Source organism: Furipterus horrens, unplaced genomic scaffold (genome assembly GCF_987537825.1).
Source record: "Furipterus horrens unplaced genomic scaffold, mFurHor1.1.pri manual_scaffold_10, whole genome shotgun sequence".
NCBI lineage: Eukaryota > Metazoa > Chordata > Mammalia > Chiroptera > Furipteridae > Furipterus > Furipterus horrens.
The window spans coordinates 92,279,893-92,288,961 of NW_028327180.1; the positions used below are offsets into that span (position 1 = coordinate 92,279,893).

The 9,069-nt window shown below is 41.0% G+C and overlaps 1 pseudogene; it reads left to right on the top strand.

Annotated features, from left to right (window-relative positions):
* Positions 1–1,125: 1,125 nt before the first annotated feature.
* Positions 1,126–2,485, top strand: LOC150000974 (glutamine synthetase pseudogene; annotated as a pseudogene).
* The last annotated feature ends 6,584 nt before the right edge of the window (positions 2,486–9,069 follow it).

Consider the following 9,069-nt stretch of genomic DNA (forward strand, 5'->3'; position numbering starts at 1 on the left):
CATTAGTGCCCGTGTAAAATTCCAGTTTAATGTATTACCTGGTACAGGCATAAAAAGGTAATCTGAGTCACATATACGTTGGACTATAAACACCATGTGTTGTTTTCTTGCTGCCCTACTGTTAGCACCCAGAAGACTTCCTAGCATAGCTGGTTTGCAATTATTGGTGAACTAATAACTATGCAAAAATATTCAGAATGCGGGGCCATCTCCAGGTATTGTTCAGAGTCCTGATGATCTAGGTTATCCCAGAAATAGAAAACACCCTCAGCACTTGGAATTTCATACTGGCTTCTATTAGTCACATTTCCTACTTGATTGTTTTAGAAAAATCAAGGAGAGTTTGTTTAATTAGCGGCAAGTATTGCAAATGGCTCAAGAAAACAATGTCAGCTCAAAGCCTTGCCCTTTTCATCTCTGCTATCTTATTCAAGCTTATGTCCTATGTGCTTTTATCACAAGGGCTTCCTTTTATACCCTCTGAGAGAGAATGCAGTGGGAGGGTATTTGAGTTGCAGGTACCACTTGGATACAATTCCTTAAGAACTTGTGGGCTATTGCCTTTTGTAGAAAGTAGCCTGTCAAGCCTGCTAACAAAGAGAGTTCAAGGTAAAGAATAGAGTCTCCAGTTTTCCAAAGATCCCTTCACCAATCCCATGGGTAGATTGTTTTAGCACAGAGAAGACTGTCAGAGGTGCTGAGATGATGTTTGCCTTCTATCAGTGACACCAGCAGGTGTTCTTCACAAGGAAAATGTATACCCTTCATTCATTAACGTTCTCAGCCAATATTTATTGAGCATTTACTTCATATAAACGTTGTGCTCGTGATTTTGGCTGAAGATGTAAATACACAGTCCTTGCCCTTGGTCAAATTTCTCTTTATGGGAAGGAAATGCCTGCCTTTTGGCAGACAAAAAAAAAAAAAAAAAAAAAAAAAAGTCTTCCTCTGCACCCAGAAATAAGAATTAAAATTACAAAGTGTGATGATTAATTATTAAGTCACAGTAATTTCCGTGTGCCCGAACATTACAAAACAGTTAAACAAGTACTGCAAGAAATATAAGTAATACACCAAAGTTCCTATTAGAACTCCCTTTGTATAAAACCTATCCCTAGAGCCGAGGATGGGAGAAGATCTGAGCTTCTGAACAGCATTCCCAGCTTCCTCTCTTCTCCTCTCCGCACCTCGCTCTCACGGCCTGCTCGCCCCCCAGAACATCTTCCACCATGGCCACCTCCGCGAGTTCCCACCTGAACAAAGGTGTCAAGCAGATGTACATGTCCCTGCCTCAGGGTGATAAAGTCCAAGCTATGTATATCTGGATTGATGGTACTGGAGAAGGACTTCGATGCAAGACCCGGACCCTGGACAGTGAGCCCAAGTGTATAGAAGAGCTGCCCGAGTGGAATTTTGATGGCTCTAGTACTTTACAGTCTGAAGGCTCCAACAGTGACATGTATCTCGTTCCTGCTGCCATGTTTCGGGACCCTTTCCGCAAGGACCCCAACAAACTGGTGTTCTGTGAAGTCTTAAAGTACAACCAGAAGCCTGCAGAGACCAACTTAAGGCACACCTGTAAGCGGATAATGGACATGGTGGGCAATCAGCACCCCTGGTTTGGCATGGAGCAGGAATACACTCTCATGGACACAGATGGACACCCTTTTGGTTGGCCTTCCAATGGCTTCCCTGGGCCCCAAGGTCCATACTACTGTGGTGTGGGAGCAGACAGAGCCTACGGCAGGGACATTGTGGAGGCGCACTACCGGACCTGCTTGTATGCTGGCATCAAGATCGCGGGGACAAATGCCGAGGTTATGCCCGCCCAGTGGGAATTCCAGATAGGACCGTGTGAAGGAATCGAGATGGGAGATCACCTCTGGGTGGCCCGATTCATCTTGCACCGAGTGTGTGAAGACTTTGGAGTGATAGCAACCTTTGATCCCAAGCCAATTCCTGGGAACTGGAACGGTGCAGGCTGCCACACCAACTTCAGCACCAAGGCCACACGAGAGGAGAACGGCCTGAAGTACATTGAAGAGTACATCGAGAGGCTGAGCAAGCGGCACCAGTACCACATCCGAGCCTACGATCCCAAGGGGGGCCAGGACAATGCCCGACGCCTAACTGGATTCAATGAAACCTCCAACATCAACGACTTTTCTGCCGGTGTGGCCAACCGCAGCGCTAGCATCCGCATTCCCAGGGCAGTCGGCCAGGAGAAGATGGGCTACTTTGAAGACCGGCGCCCCTCTGCCAACTGCGACCCCTTCGGGGTGACCGAAGCCCTCATCCGCACGTGTCTTCTCAACGAAACTGGCGAGGAGCCCTTCCAGTACAAAAACTAAGTGGACTAGACTCGCAGCCATCGAACCCCTTCTAATTAATTCTTCATCCTGCTCCCACTGTCGCCCCCCTCTCAGTTGTCGTAATAGCTGTAACTCAAAGGGCAGAACATCAAGGTCTTTTTGTATTCCTCGTGCCCAGTTAATATTTCTTGCTTTCTTTGGCCAGGTTAGAGGGGTCAAGTTCTTAACTCTTCACATACACACACCCTTTTTCCCCCCCTATCACTGAAGCTTTCTAGTGCATTAGTGGGGAGAGGGCAGGGAAACATAACCACTGCTTCACGTAATCAGATGTTTGTCCAACAGGTGTAGCTCTCTGGACAGTGAGCATAGTATTTGTGAAGGGAGGGGAAGGACCTTTTTCTTCTTCAAGGTAGCTGAAGGGGGTGGGGGGGGGCTGGGCTTACCCTGTGGTTAGGTTAGATATTCCCTCTTGGTGGGAAGTTCCATTTCTTGAAAGGGAGAACTAGGAGAGAGGGGAGTGTGGGAGTCAGGGAGTCCAGCAGGGCCGTTGCGGGCTGTGTGTGCTTCCCTGGCCTGGGGCTACATGTCCTCACCTGAAGGCAAGCTCAGTGGGAAGGAATGGGATGGGTAGCCCTACCTGAGAAGAAAAATCTCTCATTCCTTGGTCCTCCATTTATAACACAAATCAGAGTAGTATTTTTATATTTAAATGCAAAAACAAAAAAATTATATATATGGGTGTGCGGATATGTGTGCTTTTCCTAAAGGAGGAGAAACCATTCTGGTCACCAGGAGCCAAATTTGAGGCGAGTAGTCTGGCTAGAAAAAGGCTCCTTTTGAGTGGGGGGTGAGGGTGGAGATGCTTGAAAAGTTGGCTGTTAGGGGCTGTTCAACCCTCACTACCATTTAAGGGTTTCGCTGTGCCCTGCCCGCCCTTCTGGAGGGCGTGGGTGCTGGTTGGTTAACAGGAAGAAGGATGTTATAGCAGCAATCGCCCGAGCCCCCCAACTTTGATTTAAAGACACATGTATGCACAGGGGTTTAGACATATGAGTTGGCTGGTCAACTTGAGCATGTATGTTACTGACAAGGGGGTGTTGGGTTCTTTTCTGGGGGACTAGCATGTCACTAAAGCAGGCCTTTTGATATATTAAAATTTTTTTAAAAAGCAAAACAAGTTTAGATTTTAATCATATTTGTAGGGATTTGAAGACTTTGTTTTACAGAATTGCTTGTTTGCTCCCACGGTCTCCTTCCCGTCTCTGCTTTTACAGGAGAGGGGGAACAGGACTGGAGAGGAGAGGTCAAACACTTGTAATTTTGTATCCTGGTGTCTGTTCTGAGTGAAATATTCCTTCGTTAAGATTCCGAGGAGTTTTTTTTTTCTTTTATAATAAAAAATAAACCCCACCTTCATCTCTAAAAAAAATAAATAAATAAATAAAAAATAAAAAAAAAAATAAAACCTATCCCTGTTTTGATGTTGCCACTAAATAACAGCCCTCTCTCTATTGGTTAAACCTGCCTCAAAAGAGAGAATGGACCCACGAGTTGACTTTATCACTGCTAATCTTTCTGCCCCGGTGAAGGTACTCATACAGATGAGAATTTCTCCACATTCTTTTAAAAATACTCACCCGAATACCCTCCTGCATCACTCAAACCTTAAGAAAGAAAGGAAAAAAAAAAAAAGGTGGAGAACCTAAAATAGCTCATATATAAAAATTCCTCACTGGTAAAGGCTTAAAAATAAAGCTAGTTGACTTAATACTGTTTATTATCACTCAGCGTATATGATAAATAAATTAACAGGAGAAAAGCCCTCTGACAAGTTTCTATTTATGACCCAGTATTTCCTCTCCTTGCTCGTGATAAAGAACCACAGAGTGAGGATTGAGATGGAAGTTCTGAAATTCCCTCTCCCATGACGTGCACAGCTGCATAATGAAACAACTTCCCCTTCAAAAAATCCTACAACCTGGCCGACAAGGTCCTGGGGTCAGGGGAGAAGGCCACATGGAAGTAGGAGAGGCTGGGACACAAGGGCACAGTCTCACCATAAACCTCAGCTGCGGCTGCGACCCACCGTCCACAGGAAATTCAAGCCCCCCCATCAGGTAATCTGACTTTTAAGATCTGCACCTGAAGACCAGCGGGGCTCAGCCCACGAGACCTGCAGGTGCAGATCTGAGAACCTGGTTCCGCGCAGGAGGCCCGCAGGTGCAGCAATGTGAGAACCTGGTTCCGCGCAGGAGGCCCGCAGGTGCAGCAATGTGAGAACCTGGCTCCGCCCACGAGGCCCGCAGGTGCAGCGATGTGAGAACCTGGCTCCGCCCACGAGGCCCGCAGGTGCAGATCTGAGAACCTGGTTCCGCCCACGAGGCCCGTAGGTGCACCGATGTGAGAACTGGGCTCTCCCGGGAGCTGACTCAGCTGCTCGGGCCAGCGCTGCAGCCGCGATGGTGGTGGCGCTTGGGGACTGTGCATGTGACGTCAGTCTCCAGTGTCCACCTGAGGGCCAGGCATCTCATTTCACCCACATCTGAAGCCAGCTATGTGCTCTCGGGGCACGAGCCTGGTGGGCACCATGTTTGCACGCTCCCTGGTCTTCACCATCCAGGGGGGTCTCATCGTGGTGTAATTCTGGACTTTTTATTCTAAAAAAAAAGTTTTCCTTTCACGCCAGATGCCATCTCTACGTTCTCCCTCTGCAGTGTTCCAGAGCGTAAGTACCTCCCAGAGGGGAACTTTTACACTCACCTGGTGCCCTGTTTTTTTAACTCCTGTTCCTGTAGTTGTTGCTGTCACCCAGCAGATGACCCTGGCGGGCCGTGGTGTGCCTGTGTCCCCTGGGACTGTAACAATGGAAGAGTTAGTTCTTGGAAAGTGACTAGTTCTAGGCCACTTCCCAGACATCTGAGTGAAACGCCCCTCAGTCATTCTGTGAAAAAAAGAACTTGTTCACTTGTCCAGAAGCTTCCACCAGAATCTGGAAAAATAAAAAAGAAGTATAATAGTTAATAGATATAACAAATTAGCCATTAAAGCCTACTTCAGATTCAGGTTTTAAAAACTTGGTAGATGAGAAAACCATTTTAGTGGATTTTATAACCAGGTAAATTCCTTCAAATAGAATTAAACAAACATTCTTGCACATACGACAGCTCAAGGGATGAAGTCTCCATGTCCCCTTGCATGAGGTGACAGATTGTGAGGGTTGAATTCATTTAATAATAAAACTAGGCTAGTATAAATGCTAGGTTAACAGAACAGCATGTGAATGACATATGCCCTGAAAAATGTAGAAATGATAAAAATAACGCAAAAAGAGAAGAGTGGGAGGGATAAGTTCTTTGTTTACCTAATCTTAGCTGGAGGTTAAATTAATTCTTTTAAAGCAAATAAATTAAGAAATGTAATAATAAGTCCATTTGAAATAAAAGTAAACACAAGAGGAGAAAAATTATTACCTAATAGCAGGTCGTAAAGGAGAGGGAGAAGGGAAAGAAAGGAAACATTTCAAATTTAGTCATTTATAATAGAATAGAAATTGTTGACAGAAATAGAAAACTAAGGGCCTTTATAAAATTATAATTATAAAAACAGGACAAGAGAAAATTATAACTTTCTAGATGTCAGAAGGACTATGAACAAAAATATTAAAGAAACGGCAGACATACCATGAGACCTTAGAAGTATGTAAAAATAAAAATTTAAGATAGCATAACATTATATGACAGGAGAGTAAACAAGTTAAATATCAAATTATAATGGGTTTTATCCAATTATTATGGAGGAAAATTATTTTTAGATTGTATCAGAAAGCAAACACTACTCTGTATATAACAGATACATCCAAAAACTTTAGTTCAGATTAACTGAAAAAAATGCATAATTTAAACATTTCAAGTCAAACGAAGGGAAGCAGAAATAATGACTTAATATCAGACAAATCAGAAATAAAACCAAAAATTATTATCTATAGTAATAAAAACACTTTATAAAGCTAAAAGTTGTAATACAAGATGAAGATGTTATAAATATATATTCTTTAAGTAACATAGACTCTACATTCCATAAAACATATATTATAAAATATACATATAAAATTAGACCAAAACCGGTAATGATATCAACATTTATGAAAACTATAGTGCTGAATATATCTTGAAAATTTCTTGCAAGATACTAAGTTTAGAAAATATTTTTAATTTTTAAGAAAAAAATTTTCTCCCGAAGAGACTTTGGTCTAGAATTCCCTAATTCTATTCAAACCTTCTCTTACTTCCAGAACTCATCCTGATTCTCCATTCTTGTTAATAATGGTTAGCACACACCATGACTTTGTTATGTTCCACACATATGTATTCATTCACTGTGTTAGTCAGTGAACTATCACCAAGCTCTATGTGATGTGATATATACATACAATGGAATATTATGGGCCTTAGAAAAGATATAAATCCTGCCATTTATGACAACCTGAAGGACATTATTCCAAGTGAAATAAACCAGACACAGAACAATCAATACCACATCATATGGTTCATAGAATCATAGAGTAGAATGGCATTAGTCAAAGGGTACAAAGTTATAATTATACAAGATGAGTAAGTCTTGGAGATCTACTGTACAGCATTGTACATATAGTTAACCATACTATATTGTATACTTAAAATTTTTCTAAGAAGGTACGTCTTATGTTAACTATTCTTATCACACATGGAATAATAAAGATGATGGAGGAAAACTTTTGGAGGTAATAGCTGTGTTTAAAGCATGTAGACAGAAGTGATGTTTCATGAATATATACTTATCTCTACACTCCTCAAGTTGTATACATTAAATACAGCTTTCTACTTGTCCATCACACCCCAGTAATGTAGTTTAAAAAAAAATCACAGGTAAAATGAGGAAACAAAATATGGCTCAAAAAGACTTACTTGCTTAAAGGCACCTTGCTTGTAAGTGGTAGAGCCAGGATTAAAGGCAGCTGCTCTGACCTCCAGTTTGCCTCGTGACCTCTTCTGGTGTAGATTAGACTGTCCTTTCTCTGAGACCTCACAGGTTTATAGAGTAATAAGCAGAATTTAAAATCTTAAGTTGATATATATTTTATATCTATTACCATGTTTATATGTTTTACTTTTCTCTATTCCCGCATCCCAGCAATTTCTCCTTTGGAAAAAGAACTCTGTAACTTACATGTTTTTTGAACTTTTCACTCTAGGTTTTGAACTTTTCACTCTAGGTGAAATAATACTACTGTCTCAGAGACTGGAAAAGTAGATATTGTTCAAGCGGTTTGGGGAAACATGAGATTAGTGTGGGAGTTCTTGCTTTTCATGTTTCCGTTCGAAAGAAATTCACAGCCTAGGCGTAAAATTAAAAGACAATGTACAAATTAAAAAACAAAGCTTTTTTTTTCCCACTTGCTTTATATCCAACTTGACTGGATCGCTGGCTTTCTTTCTTCCTCCTTTCCTCCCTGTTTTCCTCCCGGTCCCCATCTGCCAAGCTCATCACCCTGTGCTCACACACAATGCATTGGATAAGCATCCTTTTTACGAGTGTTATCCTGCAAGATGATTGTTTTGCTTTACTTTTCTTAAATGGCACAGCTAAGCATCTTCTGCTTCCTTTTTATTCAGCTCTGTCTTTCTAAGGTACTATATATATGTGGCTGGGTGAACATCTTTTATTTTTATTTTTTGTATTTTGTTTTCTTCCAGTGCTATGCAATATCTCTGTAGGGTCTCATATTTTCTTGTCCACTTTCCTAAAATGGACACCCAACCTTTCTCCAAGTACTTATAACTACAATCATCACTGTGAATAACCTCATTCAAGTCCCATTACAAACCCATGGGAGAACTTTGGGACATAGAAGTGGCATTTATGGATCATATAGCATATATAAGAATACTTAATTTAATTAAATGTGCCATATTGCTGTCCAGAATGGCACTACAACATTACACTCCCACTAGTGCAGGGGGTTATTGTGACCCTAGATCTAACATTCCAGTTTTTGATAACAAAAAAATATATAAAGTGATGTCACATTGCTCCTTTTCTCCCTCTGAAAGATACTCTCTTTCAGTAAAAAAGATCTTTGACGTCATTTTTTTTTTTTTTTTACAGAAAATATGGCAGGCCTTACATAATTTAGAAGTCCAGGGAAAAAGGATTCTGTGGGCACTGATCATTTTATCAGAAATAGGCTGTTCTATAGCTAACAAGGGGGACAAATGTGGGTACGTGGCTCTGCCAACAATCTGTTCCCTGGAGTGCTAGCTTTTAAAAGAACAGAGAATTTTCATCTTATTCCTTCTAATTGCGTAAGAAAGTGAATCACAATTCTTTAAATGTAATAAAAAAGAACAATTTGTCAAAGAAGGAGGTCACTCCCTAACAGACTTACATAAATTAGGACAGAAAATTTGGCTTCGTTTAGGATTTACAAGAAATCACCCATAAATTCTATTAATTAAAAGAATACATTAACTATTGAAAGGAGGGACAAACATAGATCACTAAGTTTGAAGGGTTTTTACCTTTTACATTCACTCAAAATTATCCATTAATAACAATTCTGAAAAATATCTTCTTGAAAAGTAATAGTGCTGCTGAACTAGAAATCCATTTTTTCCTGTAATTTCTTCTTTTAACATTTAATTGATATAATTATGTTCTCAATAATTAGTATAATTCATAGGTAAATATATCAAGTTATTCCATCATTAACACACTT